Source organism: Xenopus laevis, chromosome 5L, assembly GCF_017654675.1.
Source record: "Xenopus laevis strain J_2021 chromosome 5L, Xenopus_laevis_v10.1, whole genome shotgun sequence".
Taxonomy (NCBI): Eukaryota; Metazoa; Chordata; class Amphibia; order Anura; family Pipidae; genus Xenopus; species Xenopus laevis.
In genome coordinates this window covers 64,961,814-64,983,330 of record NC_054379.1, presented here as the reverse complement: position 1 = coordinate 64,983,330, position 21,517 = coordinate 64,961,814, and positions in this window count along the sequence as shown.

Genomic DNA, 21,517 nt, shown 5'->3' with positions numbered 1-21,517 from the left:
CTCCATATAGGCTGACAAACTTTCAAATAACACCCCAAGGGCTTGCAGGTGGGGGTACAATAAGTGGTCTTGCAGGAAGGGGGCACATTACATAAAATCACCCTTGTGCCCAATCCTTGTAGGGGTTCTACAGGGACATAACTCCCTCCCACTGTGATACCCCTCTGCACCAGAGCATGCACTGCAGTCAGTGTACGGGTAAAGATTATGGCTTATTTCAATTCAAAATCGGGAGTCCATATAGTTAATCAGCCAGGCCCAAGGGACTCGCCCCAGTTCAGAAAGGCATACCCCACCTTACGCGTTTCGCACCCTCCGGCGCTTAGTCATAGGTGAGATACACCTATGACTAAGCGCCGGAGGGTGCAAAACGCATAAGGTGGGGTATGTGGGGTAGTATGTACTAGCTACTGTTTTAATGTGAATTACAATAAATTAATATTTTTTACTTGAAGAGGCCTTGGGACTTATATCGTTTTTGATATAAACCTTTTTGTAAAAGATTATGGCTTTCCCATACCTTTACTTGCTGCCACTACTGCAGAAGGACCCATCACTTCAGCTGCAGCCTTTATATAAGCCTCTATGCCATGAGCACTTGACATTAGGCATCTGACCCCATGCTTCCTTGTAAGCTTCTCTTCCCCAGAAGTGACTTGGCTTGGGTTGTTGGCAGTAGCTACAGCCTATGCAAATGTTTTAGCAGGGGTCACATTGGCTGCAGCAGCAAAAGTAGAGACAGTGGGACTTTTTCACATGGACTCTGACTGGTGTTTCCTTGCAGAGCTACAGCTGGGTTTTTCAGGTCCTTTTGCTTTAGAATACTGAGGTATTTTTTTTATAACATTTATAACTTTTCTTTTTATTCCCTCCCATTATTTTAAAAGACAACCAGCAAAAAGAAAGCTTAATACTGTTGATCGACAAAAAAGTAAATTTTAAGTTGAAAAGCTCTGGCAGGAAGAGGGTTAATGTGAGCAGGTGCCTGGGAGCTGCTCTGCTGCTGCTGCTGGAAAAGATTTTATACTTTTAAATCCTTCACTCTTTAGCTTTCTCTCCTCACAAGTGCAAAATCGAAATCCCCACTCAATCTGTAAATAAATAAACAATTTGTGCTGAAACAGCAGAAAAATGCAATTGAAACTGACACACAGGTGCAGGGATGTGGTAGGGGATCTAACAGCTAGTTTGTAGCCCAGAGAAAGTGAAGGGAACTGTACTAGCAATCACTCACCTTCTGGGTCAAAAGAAAAATCGATTTTTAGTAAAGAAAATCAACTCAAAACTTCCCAAATTTCACCCACTAAATGGACAACACATTCACACACCAAGTGAAAACAAAAAATCCTGTTTTAAAAAGTGATTTCTATGCTTAATTCAGCACCAAACAGAGATCTTTACCCACAAGACTATTTGTATGTGCTAACTTCATTTTTGGGCCTCTAAATGCCAGATACTTTGGTAAACCTATGCACAAAGGGCACCAAACAGCTTGGAGGACCCCTGTCAATCATATTTAGGGTGCTTTTTCTTGGTATGTAATGATACATGGGTGATATGATACTGGCAAGTTGAAGCTTTGAGGCAATTTTCAGAAATTTCACCAAAACCAACAATTTTGGTAAAGCCTTGCGACAGTAGTTTGGAGCAAAAAGGATGGGTACCCATTTAGAATGTGTACTACAAATATATTTATATATATATGTGTACTGTAAACATATATTTCTGTGTTTTTACCCCACAAAAAATTTAGTAAATGTGTTGATTTTTCAGTAGCTGAAGTAAAGTCCTGGACAATTTGGATGTGCTAACTTCATTTTAGAGCTTCTAAATGCCAGATACTTTAGTAAACCTATGCACAATGGGCATCAAACTGTTCAGTGGACCCCTGGCAATCATATTCAGTGTGCTTTTTCTTGATACCTAATACAGTGTGGGATATGTGGAGCAGCAAAACAAAACCTATGATGTGATTTTTCAGAATTTTGATAAAGTTTTATAAAAACTGCTACATTCAGATAAGCTTTGATGTTGGGTTGTTAGGAGTAGATAGACATAGTTACCCATTTTAGAATAAGCAGAATGTGTACTTTTCAAAAATATATGGTTTTCTGGGGTAAACTTACTGTTTCTGGATTTTTTGGCCTTGGAATCTAAAGTATGCCATTTTCTGCCTTAGTGCTTTCAAAATTCGGTAATATACTCATGGGAGGTTTTGCAATACAGTCCTAAATCTGCTGGCACTTAAAAGGTTTACATCTGATTTGAAGAAATATTCCTTTCAATGCGTTCATCTTGTGTTGTGCCTGCATTAATAAAGAGGTGGTTCACCTTTAAGTTAAAGAATCAGTAATAGTGATGGGCGAATTTGGGGCGTTTTCCGCATAATTCGCAAAAGGACGAAAAATTCACGAAATGATGAAAAATTGCCAAAACGGCGTTGGCGTATTGTTTTTGACGCCGGCGTCCGTTTTTTTTTCACGCTGTCATCCATTTTTTTGACGCCGGGTTTTGAGAATTTATTTGCCGGTGGCCAATCGAGGGAATTCGCCGCAAATTCGCACCGGCCGAATAAATTCGCCCATTACTAATCACTAACACCAAAGTGTTTGAAAGGCATGACAATATAATTAGGGTTGGCACCTTTATGTCTGGCTGAGACCGGGCGGGGGGCGGGTCCGTGATGTCAGTGGGCGTGTCTGTGATGTCAGTGGGAGGACCCATGACGTCAGTGGGTGGGGCTATGACGCGGCAATCAGCGATTGGCCGATCGCCGTGTCAATCAAGGGAATCCTGCCCAGTTTTCCTTATTTGGAAAACCCGGGCAGGAAGTATAGACCCGGGCAGCCCCTCAAAATACCGGGCTGTCCGGGTCAAACCCGGACAGGTGGCAACCCTAAATATAATGTACTATTGCCCTGCACTTGTACAACTGGTGTGTTTGCTTCAGAAAAATTATTATAGTTTATATAAACAAGCTGCTGTATAGCCATGGGGCAGCCATAGATAAGTTCTGGAGCATCCCATTGTATACTAAAGAGTTTATCTGTTATCTGCTGTGTATCCTGTGCCTTTTTTCCTTTTTCAGCTTTTAATTGCTGCCTCCATGGCTACACAGCAGCTTGTTTGTATAAACTATATAAGAACCTGAACATCATGAAGGCTACAAACATCTTCAAATGGTTCAAGGAAACCCTGCCATTGACTTATACATGAACTCAAGAGGTTTTAGTTTAAAATTTCAGATTTTAGCTATTTATGGCTTTGCAGTAAAATACATCTTAAAAGAATACATTTTTTCCACAAAAACCCGAAAAATATGAGGTTTTTTTTTAACCTGAAAATTCAAGTTGACTAAAAAATACCCCTTGAAAACTAAATGTATTTGGATAAAAAAAATAACTTGACTTTTCATAAGTAATCCCCTTAACATTGCAGCATGAAATGCAGGTGTTTAGCTCTCATTTAGCAACATGTCTAAAATCAATATACATTACAAACACTCAATAAACATATCCATGCAGGGGCCTTCTATATTGAAGCGGCCTGAGAATCTCGCCTCAGGCGGCAAAATTTGGGTTAATACAAGGGGCGGCATTTTAGCCATTGTAATAGACTGCTATTTTACAAAACGCAGACAGTTAAAAAAACTTGCTTATGTAAATATGCCAAGATAATAAACATTGTATCAGCTAGTCCGTCGGGCCCCACTAAATTCAGAAGAGCACCATACTGGTCAGTGATTAGGGAGGGAGCCCACTGCTGCCCCCACGATGCACACCCCTGGGGCCCGCAGGAGACGCAACGCAGTAGAATTTGCAAGGAGATTTGTGAGGAACAGCAGAGTGCCAGCGCACAAGTAAGACAATGATGCCTAACCTTGCCCCCATTAACGTAAATTCATAGCCGCTGCCATATGGTCTCTTGCCTCAGCCTTCTGTAACCGCAGCCAGTAATAGTGAGTAACGCGTGGGAAGATTGGACTGCCTGAGCCCCTGTAGTTCTTATCACATTTGTAAGCTGTACTGATAGAAGTGTGCGCTCCTGCTGCTTGGGGCTGTGGTAAGAGATCGTATTGTTGCTGTCTATGGGTTTATGTTACCAGGGGCAAGGTTTGCTTGCTTTTGCAGTAATTTATTAACATTCCACTTAAAAACATACATCTGTGAAGAGGCCAGGGCATGAAAAAAAATGGAAAGCTTTGCCAAAAGTTTCAGGCAGGAGGAGCTGCATTCTGAAGAAAAAGGGGATAGTGAGAGATACACAGATGTGTATTTAAGAATTTAAGTACAATAATGTACAATGTAAAAGTAAAAAGAAATGCTGAAAAAAAGATAACAAAAGAGTAGAGAAAGACACAGATGTGTAAGACAATGGATAGAAAAGCAGAACAGAGAACAAACATATAAGGTTAGTAGTATGTTGCTTTTACAAATTTTATATTTCTATATACAGCAATGGGGCCCATTATCCGGAAACCCATTATCTAGAAAGCTCCTAATTATGGAAAGGCCTTCTCCCATGGACTCCATTTTATCCAAAAAAATTCAAATTTTTAAAAATGATTTCCCTTTTCTCTGTAATAATAAAACAGAACCTTGTACTTGATCCCAACTAAGATATAATTAATCCTTATTGTAGGCAAACCAGCCTATTGGGTTTATTTAATGTTTACATGATTTTCTAGTAGACTTAAGGTATAAAGATTTAAACCACAGAAAGATACGTTATATAGAAAACTCCAGGTCTCGAGCATTCTGGATAACAGGACCCATATCTGTGCACCTATACGTATAATGGGGGCCTTTGCCCAGGGTAACGTGTTCACAGCAATGTGCTTGTTTGTCCATGTTGGTGGAACTGCATGTTAAGTTCCTAGTGATTGGCAGGAGATCCGTATAGTGTCAGCTGTTTGAATGTATTGTCTTATGGTTGCTGCCACAGTTCAGGTCTCCTTGCTGGTTAGACAACAGCCACTGTATAGTTTCTTGTATCCTGGTTCTCATGTATATAATATATATAATATATATGATATATCTTATGAAAATAACGCATGCCTCTGTATAATGCACTGTTAGGTGCCAGTATCCACTGCCTCTCACGATGCACAATTTGCTCGGGGGTGCCAGTACCCACTGAATCTAATTTTATATAGTGCTCTATATAATGTGATTATTAGGTGTTTCTAACCGTGTATAATATACTTGGGGTGCCAGTTGCTACCTACAGTATTACTGCTTACTGTGTGTCATATGTTTCTGACATGTCTGGGGACTGAGGTTAATGCCTCTATACATTTACTGCAGTGATTTCTAGGATGTCTGGGATTATTGCTGATCATCAATTTACTAAGGTGATTATTGCCATTTCTGGGGTTAATCACTTATCCATTTATACAGTGACAATTAACATTTTATTTACAATGACAATTTGACAATTATAAATAAATAGTGGCTTAAGTTAAAAAAAAACTTTAAAAAAAAGTTTTGAAAAAAGACATGTCCCCTGGTTTATGCATAAAGACACTGTTCAATGTTTTTGTGCAAATGAAATCATTCCCTGCCTAACTGCTAGTTGATCCATAATTGAAGCCTCAGACAGGTGAAATTTTCTGACTCATTTATTCAATGATCCAGTTTATTTATATAAACCCTGAGGGTCATTTATAAACTTTGCGCAGGGCAGATTGGTTCGCAAAGTGAATATATTTGCCCTGCGCATGGTTGTATTTAAAAAGCTAAATAAGAGGGTGAAAACAGAATTGCGATTTTTTTTTCACAATGCCAATGTCTATAGCAGCTTTTAAAATATTCCACAATTCGCAAATTGTGAATATTTATGCGCACACTCTGCGACTCAATTACACCACAACTTTGGTGGCGGACAAAATATTCGCAAAACAGCTTTGCAAACTGCGAATTTAAGTTACTGTCAATGCTATTTTCACGCACAACACCTCGCACATTGGGTGTGCTCGCGCAAACTCTTTCCTCATTTGCACGCCATTTGCGAAAATGTATTCACACTGAGAATTCGCAAAAAAATAATTCTCAAAAAGATTTTGAGATTTTGGTTATCATTTAAGGGGGAACTCCACAAAACATAACTTAAGCTTTTTGAAAAGTAAACATAATTTCAAGCAACTTTGCAATATACATCAATTAAAAAATATGCAGACTTTTCATTTTTAATGGTTTCTGACAGTTCCCTAAGCCTAGCCCCCTGCTTTCCTTCTGACTACTTTGCTGAGCTGGCTGACTACTGTTACTGTGTATCATCAGCCAGCTGTCCTTTCCCTACATAATCTCTCAGGAGAGAATCCTCCTTCAATGTTTTTAAAACAAAACTCAAAGACTACCTCTGGGAGCACCCGGATAACACCTGAACTGGCTAGTGATGGGCGAATTTGCGCCGTTTCGCTTCGCCGAAAAATTCGCGAATTTCGCGCGAAATTCGCGAAACGGCGAAAAATTCGCGAAACGGCGCCGGCGTCTCGTTTTTGACGCCGGCGCCCGTTTTTGACGCCGGCGCCCGTTTTTCCGACGCCGGCGCCCGTTTTTGGCGCCGGCGACTTTTTTCGGAAAATTTTTTTTTTGACGCCGGCGAATTTTTACCGCGAATTTTCGCGGGCGTTTCGCGAATTTATTCGCTCGGCGCGAATCGCGCAAATTCGCCGCGAATTCGCGCCTGGCGAATAAATTCGCCCATCACTAGAACTGGCACTTATATAACAGTGTAACAAACTGTAACCCTCAGCACCTTTAATACCCCTCTGAATTGTGTCTGTATGTTACCCTCCCATTTAGACTGTAAGCCCTACGGGTTAGGGTCCTCTAGCCTTTTGTTTCCTTGACACTGAGCACTTAATCTGTATTGTAATTATATTTTTTATATTTATGTGAATTGTATTTATAATAATGCACTTATTTTTACTTTTTATTCCAATGACCCCTTGTTTGTTATTACTAATTTATTGTTTTGCTGTACAGTGCTTTGCCCTCAAGGAGCGTTTTACAAATAAAAATATACATACTGTACATACATATGTGATTTCAATAAGGAAAGGAACATCACAGTGCAATGCATTGTGGGTTATGTAGTTCCTTCAGTCTGTAAACTGTGGAGAAGTTGTTACAATTTGTAACATCAGTTTTAGTCCCCCTCCCAGGATTTCAAATGATGCAGAAAGTAAAGAACTGCTAAACAGCTGGATTTCAGCATAGAAAATGGCATTTATTCATACTTTTTGAAGAAACAGGTATCAGTGATTGGTATATTATGGGTGGGACTCTATCAAATTTTGGTTTGGAAGCCAGAGTTCCCCTTTAAAGAGTTTTCTTATTTTGAAAACTGTTACAAATCAGGCTGTTGCTAGTTAAAGGGAATCTGTCGTCATTTTAACATTTTTTTTTTTTTGCATTTTTATAAAAAACACACATCCATAAAGACTGTCTGGCAAATAAAATGTTAATCCACAAATCCATGCATAAGTTATTTTAGTTTGTATTTTGTCATGTGGGCTTCCATTTCTGCTCATTACACATTCATCCTGTGCTGCTCTAACAGCAGGCACAGCATTACCTGTGTGCTTGGAGGCAGCCACTCTGTAATGAAAAGCCAGGTCGCACTGCGACATGAGAATCTAGCTGTACACTCCCCCTCCTCTCTCTGCCCATGCGTGTGATGTTTGGAGGAGAGAGGTCACATGGTTTGCAGGGAAGCAATTACTTTCACTTTCCTACTTCCTGCTCTACAGCTGCACTAGCAGCCCCTCCTCCCACAGACACTATCAAAGCTCCTGCCGTTCTGTAAGTTTGTTCTCTGCATTCCTTTGGAGGGGGGGACTTTCTCTCCTTGCTGCCTTCCTAGTTTGTTTTACTGGTTACTAGATGAGGTAAAGGAGCTGTGAGTTCCCTCTGCTATCCACTTCACACAGATCTTGCTCCTTTCCTGCCTGCAATACTTCTTTTTACATTAACTACTTACTGCCTCCTTTTCATGAGCTATTTTAACCCTTCCTAGACTTCCTCTTAAATTTTCCTGGTTTTCAAGTGTAGCGCTATAGTAAACTGCTTTATGTGAAGACAGTTTCAGCTACTTTCCTTTGTGGGCTGGGGCCACAGATGAGCTCTCTTTCTCAGGGGTAAGCCCTCGCAGCGGGGTGGAGGCAGGGTGTAGTGTAACTGTAACTGTGTGCAATGCACAAGAGATTGGGCGCTAGTAGTTTTATTTGCTTAAACAATAAACGGAGTTTATTAACCAAAACCAGAGTTCACCATGGAGCATGAAACATAGAGTAAAACAGAGATCAATCAAGGTTACACAATATACTCACTGTGTGAATATAGAACAACTCTCTGAGGAGTAAGGAGTACATATAGAGAACAATGCAGCTTGTTGGAAGGTATTTCCCCAATCTTCAGGATTACCTTAAGTGGAACTCAGAAACTCTTACTTCCCTGAGTTTAACACTTAGGCCCTACTATGGGGTCAGTAATACCCGGGATCTTAATCCCTCTAATCTCCTCGGTGGAGCTTTGAGCTGCTCAACTAAATACCCTATCTATCACTCCTAGAGTGATCTATTAAAGGGTATAACTATCACTTCACTAAACTCAGGATGAGTTCCACCACCCCTAACCTCTGTGGCCTAACAGAGGAAAGGTTCAGCAGCAATGGCCTCTACCTCATGGCTTTCAAGCCCTTTTATATTATACCACAGTGCCTCTACTATCCACTGTGAGAACTGAAGGGATGACATAAACACAAGGTCCCCATAAGGACCCACTGAGGTGTCCATATTACTAGGGATGTGCCTGTCTGTAATGGGTAAGGGTGTCTAAGATTTTCACATCCCTACATTCTCCCCCTGGTGAATTCCTTCCGTCCTGGCAAGGAACCTTTCAAAGAGCAAATAGTGAAAATATAGTAGTTAAGGCACATCATGCAAGAAACCTTTTCAGAGACCAAAAATATATTGCATTTCTATACCATTACCTTATAACCTCTTCGGGGTAACTCTCCTGAGTAACCCAGGTACAATGGCATAGCTAGAAAGAAACATATTAATAGCAACAGTTTCATTCATGGGCAGGTAAACTTTATCAGTAAACACCTGCAAAAGAAGGTACAAGTTAGAGATGCTGCGTTTCAAACACATCAGTATTCTAGTCCATCAAATAGTCGAACCCACAGTCCTTTTATGGTTCCACATCTAATAACACACAGGCATCATATGTACCAATCTAGCATGAGCGTCAATTAAACTCATCACAGTCGGAGAAGGGCCAAAATATCCAGGCTCTTCATAGCAGGGCCTTCCCACAGTGTCATAAGTAAATAGTTGAGGAGGCCTCCTAACCCGATCACCTCTTCTCAATTCACCAGGGTTAGGTATGTTAAATCCTCTGAACCCAACTGAGTCCAAATTCAAACCCCCCTGCACATCAATGTCATGGGCTAAGTTTCCTTGAGAATCAGGCTGAAATGGAGGAGCATCAATATCAAATTCACCTCCTTGGGGTATAATGCCACTCCCTCCACCTGATGCAAGCGATTCTCCACTGTCAATTGTAGGTAGAACTCCTTCTCCTCTTTCATCGTCGTTTAGAGCCACACCTGTATCCTCCACCACATCAGGATCAGCAATCATCTGAGGAATTTGGGGCACAGGAAGTAAGTGGTTTCGATGCCAAGCCTTGACTCTTCCATCCGGACTCTGAATCCGATACACTGGAATACTGGGTAGCTTGCTTACTACTTCAAACAACTCCTTCCTCCACCTATTCCTCCACCTATCAGCCAGCTTATGCTTTGCATTGGGACCTAAGTTTCGCAAGAGCACTATCTATCTCCAGGCTTCAATTCTCTGTACCGTACTTTAGCATCAAAACGTCTTTTATTCCCGGCATTGACCTTTGCAGCATTTTCCTCAGCCAGGCGATAAGCTTCCTACAAACTGGTCCGAAGACGATTCACATACTGATAATGCTCCTTACATCCAACTCCATCAGTGGAAACCCCCAGTTGAACATCAATAGGCAGTCGAGCTTCCCTTCCAAACATAAGGAAATAGGGCGAAAACCCAGTAGACTCATGTCGAGTACAATTATAGGCATGAACTAAAGCACTTACATGACGGCTCCAAGAGGGTTTGTCTGTGGCTGAAAGAGTACCCAGCATGTCCAACAGTGTTCGCTTAAATCTCTCAGGAAGAGCATCCCCTTCAGGATGATAGGGAGTCATGCGACTCTTAGCCACATCCAATAAGTCTAGAGCTCCTTTATCAACCGACTCTCGAAATCTCTCCCTTGATCAGAGTGAAGCCGATTGGGTAGACCATAATGGACAAAGAACTTCTCCCATAACACCTTAGCCACCGTGGCAGCTTTCTGATCCTTAGTGGGGTAGGCTTGAGCATATCGAGTGTAATGATCAGTTACAACTAATATGTTTCCAATCCCACTAGAGTCTTTATCAATACACAGAAAATCCATGCAGACTAAATCCAACGGATCTTGGCTTTATAAGTGTTCCATGGGAGCAGCCCGAGTGGGTAAAGACTTTCTTTGCAAACAAGGGACACAACGCCTGCAGTAATCGACCACCACCTCTCTCATTCTCGGCCAGAAAAACCGATCACGGATCAGACCATAAGTTTTTTCCACCCCCAAATGACCATGTTGGTCATGTAAGCTCCTCAAAACAATCCGCCAATAGGTTTGGGGTAGCACCAACTGCCTGAACCCTGTAGAGGCTCCCATCAATAAACTTCAATTTATCCCATTCCTTCAGGAATTTCCGACTTTCCTTAGGTATAGTCTTTCTCATAAGCTCAGGATTTCTCCTAGCGATAGCCTCGCGAACATACCGAACCACCGGATCTCTCTTTTGCTCCCGAATCATATAACCAGTGTTCAGTTGTAGACTCTTGGGTACTCCTAACGTTGTGGGAAAGGCATACATAGACGGAATGCAGTCTTCTTTTCCCCCCAAGGAATCCACTAACCTCAATTCGGAAAAGGCTATTTGACCATTCTGCATAGCGGCCGTGGCACAATGGGCAGCCACCGATAAGCTGGGAATCTCTTCCCATTCATCTTCTCCCAGATAAGGGGGAAGTCCAGGACGTCTGGATAATGCATCAGCCCCCACATTTTTAGGACCTGGCTTGTACTTCAAAGAGAACTGATAATTAGACAGGGCTGCCAACCACCTATGCCCGGCAGCGTCCAACTTAGCAGTGGTTAAGATATACGTTAACGGGTTATTATCCGTTCTCACTTCAAACTTAACCCCATAGAGATAGTCATGCAATTTCTCAGTAATTACCCATTTCAACACCAAGAACTCCAATTTGTGCACCGGCTAATTCTTTTCAGATGGATTAAGACTTCAGCTAACATATGCAACCAGTTTCAACCCTCCTGGGTATTCCTGGTGAAGAATGCCCCCAGTCCCTCGTAACTGGCATCAACATGTAAAACATACGGTTTCTGGGGATCGGCATAAGCGAGGACAGGGGCCTCCGTGAGTCTTTTCTTTAGAGTTTGGAAAGCTTCCTCGCAATCTGTGGACCACCTGGCTTTAACGGAAGGCTGGAAGGAATTGGTCTCTTTTGGGACAGGCCCTGCCAGCAATCCATTTAAAAGGATGAGCAAGTTTGGAATATCATTCAACAAATCTCCGATAATATCCACAGAACCCCAAGAAGGATCTAAGTTCAGTCACATTGTTAGGCCGTGGCCAATCTTGTACAGCTGCGACTTTCTCGGGGTCAGTAGCAATCCCTTCAGCAGATACAATATGCCCCACAAACTTCACTACCTTACGAGCGAACTTGCACTTATCAACAAAGAGCTTCAGACCCTCCTGCCGAAGACGGTCATGGACATTAAACAACCTGGTGTTGTGTTCCTCCAAAGTGGAACCAAACACAATTATATCGTCCAGGTAGACTATACAATGTCTGGGAGTCAAATTGCCCAACACCTTCTCCATGAGACGCTGAAAGGTGGCAGGAGCTCTGCTTATACCCTGAGGCATGCGGGTAAACTCATAGAACCCCAATGGGCAGATAAAGGCGGTCTTCTCTTGATCATCCTTCCCCATGGGAATTTGATAATATCCTGACCGTAAGTCCATCACAGAGAACCATGCACTACCATGTAATGCATCCAGGGCCTCATCAATACGGGGCAAAGTATACTGATCCGGGATAGTGCGTCTATTTAGTGTTCGATAATCCACACAGACGAACACTACCATTTTTCTTTTGTACAATCACAATTGGGGAAACATACGGGCTGCGTGATTCAACAATTATACGTTGATCCTTCATCTTCGCCAAATACTTCCGAACATCCTCCAGATCACAAGGGGGAATTCGCCTAGACCTCTCTCGGAAGGGAGTATCATCACTCAATCGGATACTATGCTCTGCATGTTTAGCGCAACCCACATCCATCTCATCTATGGAGAAAACATCCCGGTACATCGATAGCTTCTGCTCAAACATATGACGATGTTCCACGGGATCATCAGCCTCCTCCAGATTAAAAGTGAGTTTAGTGTCCACTGTCCCCATTCGGACCGAACATGGATTCACGCTATCCACAGGGTAACAATGGCCAACTGTATGCCATGCAGGAATGATGACGGTATGGGAGGTGATATTTTTAACCGTAACCACATCAGTTCGGGGACACTTTCGCCGATAGTCCTTTCTCTCAACCATTTCGGGCAGCTTCGTGGGGGTCGGTCTCCAGTAAGAAATAACTGCCAGGAGTAGTAGATACAATCTCCACATACACTTGCAGACTTTGGACTCCCCCTGGAGGAATTTCTACTGGATGCCAAGGATTTCCTACACAACCCCCAGGGGACTCTGGGGCAAAGGTCTGGCAAATCTCCTGCAAATCTGGAGATACAGGCAACACAGTTAATGGGGTACCCTCCCTGGGTTGGAGGAACCGGAGGAAAGCCTCCTCTACAGCCTTCACATTAGAGCCTACAATCACGATGTTGAAGATAGAATGGCCGGTGTATAATGGTCAATTGGGAGCCCGTATCAAATAACGCGGTGGTCGGGACCCCATTTACGAGCAGGTTGAACGTACACCGTCTTCCTACCCTGGGAAGCGTACCAGATTTTTGACTCTTCTGTGTGCCCTTTCGTTTCCGGGGTAAGCGGCCCCCATTACTGTGGAGGTCACCCGAGTCTACTGCCGGGTAACACTGGTACACTCGGTGACCCTGGTGTCCACAACAGTAACACTCTAAACGGCAGTAGCACTGAAAGTCTTTTCTAGGGACACCCTCTTAGGCCGGGGGAACGAATCCTCTTTCTTCCCAGAAACTCCCCTGGGATCCTTCCGAGCGGAGGGAAAACTCCCCGTAGTTGCCTTCTTGCTGTGAGCTGCAACTTTCTCCAATTCAGCTTCCCTTTCCTTTACTACGCCCATGATTTCACCCATTTCAGGTGGGGTACCCTGCCGGTACATTATGCGCAGCTCCATGGCTATGGGGTGGCTCCCCTGCAGTCCTTCCATGAGTTGAGTACGTCGCATCTCATCGACCTCGGAAACAGGGATAATGTTCTTGTGAACTAATGTCCATAGCTTGCTTTGTAACCGTTGCACAAACGTGGACACCTTCTCCCCTTCCTATTGATACAAACTTCGGAACATATGGAGCAAAGTATGTGGGTTGTCACAAGCCCCATATACCTCTTCTAGGGTCTTCAGGCAATCTCTGACAGACGCTTTTAAATGAGCCTTGCAAAACAGTTTAACCACCTGACTGGCTGGAGGGCGCAGATTTTCGGTTAAACGGATCCGTTTATCACCCTCGGGGCATGGACACTATTCCAGCATTTGAACTGCAGCCTCCTGCCACTCTTCGAAACCCTGCTCTCCCTCAGGAACGGGAAGATTTCCTGATAAAACCTTCAGCTTAGGGTATTTTGTTCCGGCAATAACAAGAGTGGACGAAACAGTCCCCACATTCGGGCTCGTAGCCTCTACTTTTCCCTGGAAATCAGACTTGCTAACCACTGTGGTGGGGTCGGGAGTTTCAGTCTTTATTTTAAGTTCGAGTGGCAGGGATGTTTCGGGTCCGGCATATATAACAGGGCAACCGATGGGGTAAGTTCTTTCGAGTAAATAGTGTACGCCCCTTCATCATCCCCTAGTTTCACGGGACCATGATACAGCCTTACCCGGTAACCCAGGACTCTAGAGTCCTTTTCCACCACAAGTCGGATGCCCTTAAATCTCACATGGTAAGTGAGGGTAGGATGCATGAGCTTTATGTCGCACCCTGGTCGCACTTGATCCACGTCAAAAGCACAGTGGGGGTTAACGTGCTCTGCTACTGCCCATGCGTGTACCTCTTGGGGACGGAGTAGCGGCATGATGGCTTACACTGTTTCGTGTAGAGAGAGTGGGCCGCAGCTCCAACAGTGAACTAATCAGTGGAGGTAAAAAACACAAAATCCTCCTTTTACCTATTGCGTCCGCACCCGCAGTGCCTGTCACACTAGGCTGCGGTGCGGTATTACAGTTTACCCTTACAGGGCCCCACGTACCGGGCGCCAAAATGTAGCGCTATAGTAAACTGCTTTATGTGAAGACAGTTTCAGCTACTTTCCTTTGTGGGCTGGGGCCACAGATGAGCTCTCTTTCTCTGGGGTAAGCCCTCGCAGCAGGGTGGAGGCAGGGTGTTGTGTAACTGTGTGCAATGCACAAGAGATTGGGCGCCAGTAGTTTTATTTGCTTAAACAATAAACAGAGTTTATTAACCAAAACCAGAGTTCACCATGGAGCATGAAACATAGAGTAAAACAGAGATCAATCAAGGTTACACAATATACTAACTGTGTGAATATAGAACAACTCTCTGAGGAGTAAAGAGTACACGTAGAGAACAATGCAGCTTGTTGGAAGTGGAACTCAGAAACTCTTACTTCCCTGATCTTAACACTTAGGCCCTACTATGGGGTCAATAATACCCGGGATCTTAATCCCTCTAATCTCCTCGGCGGAGCTTTGAGCTGCTCAACTAAATACCCTATCTATCACTCCTAGAGTGATCTATTAAAGGGTATAACTATCACTTCACTAAACTCAGGATCAGTTCCACCACCCCTAACCTCTGTGGCCTAACAGAGGAAAGGTTCAGCAGCAATGGCCTCTACCTCATGGCTTTCAATCCCTTTTATATTATACCACAGTGCCTCTAGCATCCACTGTGAGAACTGCAGGGATGACATAAACACAAGGTCCCCATAAGGACCCACTGAGGTGTCCATATCACTAGGGATGTGCCTGTCTGTAATGGGTAAGGGTGTCTAAGATTTTCACATCCCTACACAAGTATGTCCTCCTTATTTTATCCTTTTTTTCTATTCCCTGTCATCAGTCCTGGGAGTGTACTCCTGTGTTTCTGCCATTCATTTTTGTGTAAACAAATATAATAAACTTTCTATATAAAATATTTTTTCCAGTTTCCAAAATGAATTGTGTGTGTGTGTGTATATGTATATATATATATATATATATATATATATATGTATATATTTATTTTTGAAACGTAAGTGGGGGCAGTGATCATAGGACTATCTTATTTCAATCCTTCTGAAGTGGTGTCAGTGGGAGCTTATCTTGATACCTGCCTATTGTTCAATTGACAGGCTCAGCAGACAAGGCTTTATTTACATTACAGCAGCTTGTAGGAGGGAGGGGTAATGACACCACTCCAACTTGCAGTGCAGCAGTAAAGTGTGACTGAAGTTGATCAGAGCACAAGTCACATGACCTGAGGGCAGCTGGGAAATGTCAAAATGTCTAGCCCCATAGCAAATTTTAAAATTAGATATAAAAAAATCCATTTCTTGTTTTGAAAAACAGATTTCAATGCAGGATTCTGCTGTAGTAGCACTATTAACTGATACATTTTGTAAAAAACATGTTTTTCCACAACAGTATCCCTTTAAAGAGGTTGCTCTTTAACTGAGGCCATTTTGTCTGTTAAGATAGCACCAACAGCATCAGCCTGTCTGCCTGTTAAATCTCACTCTGTTAAGGTTGTATATTTAACTGATGTATTTATAGCTGCAACCTACACTGTGAACCTTTTGATATTAATAGATATTTTATAGTTTATGTTTAGCTAATTGAAATAATTACAATACTGTGAAGTACACTTATATGTGTAAATATTATAACACTGCTACGGTGAGGCTGACATCACACATGTGATTTGCCCTGAATGAGGCGAAGGCTCAAGTACAATGTCAGCATCTTTGAGAATGCATGTATGTGACATATGACTTGAGAATGGCAAGAAATAGCAAACTGTATTTTGAGAAATAAACATGTAATAATCAGTTGAGGAGAAGCAGCACACTTGTAACTTCGGCTCTGTGTCTCTATTCATTTTCTTTAAAGGAAAACTATACCCCCCAAACAATGTAGGTCTCTATTAAAAGATACTGAGTAAAACAGCTCATGTGTAAAACCCTGCTTCATGTAAATGAACCGTTATCATAATAATATACTTTTTTAGTAGTATGTGCCATTGGGTAATCATAAATAGAAAATTGCCATTTTAAAAAATAAGGGCCGCCCCCTGAGATCGTAAGATTCACTGTGCACACATACAAACCACATGTAAGGTCACATGAGCCAATTAACAGACAGAGTTGTGTCTTTTGCTTCCTCACTTCTTCCTGTTACAGTTAGAGTTGTAGTATTTCTGGTCAGGTGATCTCTGAGGCACCACAGATAGAGTCACGAAATGGTGGTTCAAGGCAAGAGATGTAAAAGGGCAATATTTATGTAAATATATATTCCAGTTTGGTAAGATTCTTTAATATGTCATTCAATTTGATATAAACTATCTGTTGCTTAAGTATTCATTTTGGGGGTATAGTTTTCCTTTAACATAATCACTGTTGCCATGGCCACACTGTGGGCCTGTAACAGTTTCTTGGGGGCTCATCTAGGATTCACCTGTTGGTGAAGTGCTGATCTGCTGAACAGAGGGACAACAGACCAGAGACTGAAAGTTGAGTATCCAGAAAGGGTGTTCTGTGTTAAAGTACCAGAGAAGGAGTCAGTATGGCAGGAGCCTGGTGTGGAGAATCAGCAAGAGCCTGCTCAGTTTGTCAGCAGAGAAACTTCTCCAGATTGCCCAGTACTTGATTCAGACCCGTCATGGCTTGAGACGTGGAATGTAGAGGGGTGTTTAGAGTTTATTCACTTTATGTACAGTACACATTTGTTAGAATCAGAGAATAAGGGAATTGTTGAACTGTTACTACTGAAAAATGCTATTGATGCTATGATTATTGAAAGCAATGCTAAACTATCTAGTAATGTGAGTGCCAATGGGGTACAATTACAGAGTACAGCCACAACACAACAGGCTTTAGAGGTAACTGAGACAGTAACTTTTAGTAAAATGCCCTTTGTCCTGCCCTCCAGTAGCACAAATTAACCATTAGCAAGCATTACAAATGCCAAATCATTGGCTGGTTCCCCAGGATCCCAGTCTTGTTTAGGCAGTACTCAGGGATCACCTTCAGTCTATGGAGATTTGGAAACACTGCTGCAGTGCATGCACAAACTTTCTGCTCAGTCCATAGAGTAACCTGATGAAACCATTAGTCCAGACAACTCAAATACAGCCAAGCAGACTCAGAAAAACAGCAGAAATCTGAGAGAGAAATCTCCATAAGAGACCTTTACCTTCATCACAGAGAGTTCAAAATACATGTCAGATTAGTGATGACACATCTGATATCACTTACAACATCATATGCAAACAAATAGATGAGGGTATGAAGGAGAATTTCAGTGAAACAGATATTGTTCGGGTGGTGCTTAGTATAATAAAGCCTGACCATTTTAAAGGGGAACTATCATGAAAATGAAAATTTAATATACTGTAAGTTTCAGCATACTGAAATAAGAAACTTTCTAAAAACAATCAATTACATATTCTGTACTGTAATCAAGTTCATCTTCACTATACCTCTCTTAGCATCTGTTTCTCTTCATTCTCTCTTCATGCTAGAGCTGGGTGACAGATAATCATTGACAGTTAGATGCAATATATGTTATGGGGGCCTCCTTTTGCCCAAAAGATGTATTAGAGCTTACTCTATTAAAATCACCAGAAATCCTGTTTCTCTACATGCAGAATTTGTGCAAAAGGCTGTTATTTTGTTAGATTTTATTTGTACTGGAATCAGTTATTTGAGTGAGCTATAATTAATCTGCTAGGAGATATATTGGATATAACTGTCTATGACTATCTGACACCCAACTGCTGCATGAAGACAGAATGAAGAGAAACAGATGCTGAGAAAGGGATAGTGAAGGTAAACTTTATTATTTCAGAAACCATGCAGAATATTTTTTTTGTGATAGTTCACCTTTAAAGATATGCTCATGAACAGTGCAATGATGATATAACAGTTGCTGAACTTAAGGGTTTCCTACAATCATACCTTGAAGAAAAGAACAGAGTTATTTCAGGAGTTAATGTACACTCGACCGAAGGAACATAATAGTTCACAGCAGGTCCTATATCAGGTCTTGGGGTTAAAAAGATGAGTACTTTTCACATCCAAACAAGTAGATTCTGGTATTAAATATCACCCAGATACAGTACTGGATGTATTTTTGCACACATTGTACCAGGGCATAGGCTCTATACACAATGAAATTTGGTGAAAGACTAGAAACACTTGTTGTCAGACAAGCAAGTTACTGATGAGAACATACTGTGGCACGAAACAAAGATCACAAGGGATGAGAATGAGTGACAAAGAAGACTTGGTGCAAATACATGTCAGAAGCACACAAATGCACATGGTGCTCAGCTAGAAACAGAGAAAGTGAAAGACAAACAAACAGACAAGGTCAGTCAAGATAGCAGGATTGAAGCTGATGTTAAACTCCAGTTGACAGAAAAGATTGACCAGTTTAGCAAAGTACAGATGAAGCCACTTGAATTTGTGTGTTAAATGCATCATGACTCAGGATTATCGAAGAAACTGTGTTATCTAAAGTCATCTTAACTCATTTAATCAATTAACCATTTAATTAGCATATCAAAGCACCATTGTTCACAATGGTGAATGCTATAATTAGATGGGATGCTGTGACACAATTTTCTGTGTTTCATGGGATAGTAAACTCAATGAGGACACCACCTAAACAACCAGAATTGGTTGCGTCCAGGGCGCCAAACGATGGCAAAGTTTTGCTAGCGTTAATTCGGCAAGCAAAGCAAAGTTGCGCTAGCGCTGGCTATTTTGCGTACGGCGGGAAGTTAAATTTCAATTGACGTATATGTTGCAGCAAATACATTACACTACACAAGCAAGTTGTTATAATGCCCTACACATGTGCCCAGTGTATAGTTTATGTGCCATATGTAAGGAAATGTAAGGGGGAAGCCAGGTACCCTAAAAAAAAATTACGATCTTTTGCAGCCTATCACCCGGAAACCTGAAAATCTCCAGAGTTTTTTTAGGAATTCCTTTCTACTCTATTGCACTTTGCCTGGTCTGAGGTGGCGAAGGCAAGTCTGGCGCAAGAGGTAACATTCATTAAAATCCACATCTTAGTGAATTTGGTTACGTCCATTCGCCAGAGTGAAAATTTGCGTGGCGTTAGAGTGCGAAGTAGAGTTACAGTCTATCTCCTTCACTTGCAAATTTTCACCAGTGTTAGTCACTTCACCCTTTAATAAATTTGCCCCAAACTTATTGGAAAGAAGGCCCTGACAAAATGCAATTTCAATGGTCTAACTGTCACAGCCTTATTAGACACAGGTGCTCAGGTCAGTGTTATAGATAAGCAGGAAAGGAAGGACAAACACTTACTGAACTTTTCAGTTAGACCACTTGCTGAGCTCATTGGTGGTGAAGATAAACTGGAAGTGTATGCTATAAATGGGAATTAATACCATTTGATGGGTAGTGATAACTGTAAACATGCCAGGAAATGAAAACCCTGATTTAGCAATAAATGTTTCTGTCCTAGTGAGTCACCACCAGATGGATAGTCCCCTGCTTGGGTTCAACATAATTGAATAACTAATTTAAGAGCAGCCAGAAAAAGTAATACCTACCCTTATTAGTCTTCTAAGCAGTGCTATTTCATCCCAAGTGATAAAGCCAGACACATAGTCAATCTGGTCCAAATCAGAAAAGATGGAAACTCACATACACACTTAAAGTAGTCCTGTCACCAGACATAAAAAGATGTATAACAAATGTCCTTTTCAAATTAAACATGAAACCTACATAAATTTTTTTAAGCATTTATAGCTGTAAACTCGTTTAAAAATCTCAGCCTTAGGCATAGAGGAGGGGCACGGAAATTACAAACACTTTCCATTCAGCACTTACTAGCTGTAACTGCACTCCCCACATTCCCCCTGTTCTCTTCACCATTTAATTGTGTAACCATTGCATGGGGATGGACACCAGGTTCCCAGTTCTGGTGCAGAAACAAGATTTTGAGATGATGCAAAGCTTGTCTTTTGAACAGTGTCCACAAAATGGCTCCTGCCTGCTTGCTATAATTATTAATTCCCAGATGGAAGGAAACAAGATTCAAGTATTTTTTTACAGTGTAATTAAAGTTTATTTAGCTTGACTAACATGATAAAATAGGATTTGGAATTATTTTCTTGGGTGACGGGTCCCCTTTAAGAACTGGTCAAAGAGAACTAGTCATTCCAGCTGGGAAACTGACTTGGGTGAGGTGTAGAGGTCCACCAAACTTTGAAGTGAATTAATCAGTTCTGTTTGAGCCAGAGGAGAATAGTTCTGCCCCAGAACAGCAAAATCCCCAACATGATAGTGCCTGTAGGAAATCATACAAAGCATGATGTCATCCTCCAATACAGAGTTGTTATTGGCAGCATTCAAAACATTCACATAGAAACAGATATGCCAGACCAGCAGAAATTGGAAATGGAGGTGAACAATAACACTTCTTCCTTGTCCCAAAAGCAGTTATCATTACGTTGGCTTCCACCAGTTGACCTAAGTAATCTTAGCGAGAAACAAAAGACTGTTAAATGCATATTATATGAGGAATTGGCAGCTTTTGCAAGAAATGATAAGGACATATGCTGCATACCAAGTTTGAAAATGTCACTGAATCTTAAAGATGACACACCAGTTCAAAAGGCCTATGCATCTGTAGGGATGTGTAAAATAGCCAACCCCTAGTATTTTGTGCAGGCAGTCCCTCAATGTTATGGACACCTATTTGGGTCCTAAAATACAGTTGGGAGGGGTACTGTTTGCCCTTTCTGCTCTGAAGCCATGCTTCTCTGTGTCCATTTTGTGCTGGCTCTAGCCTAAGCTAACAGGCTGAGTCTGTGTGGAATCTGAGTATTTTAGGATTAGTAAGAATAGGCTACTCACCATTATAGGTTACTCTAGGAGTAACAGACAGACAGGTAATTTAGTTGAGCAGCTCCAGGCTCC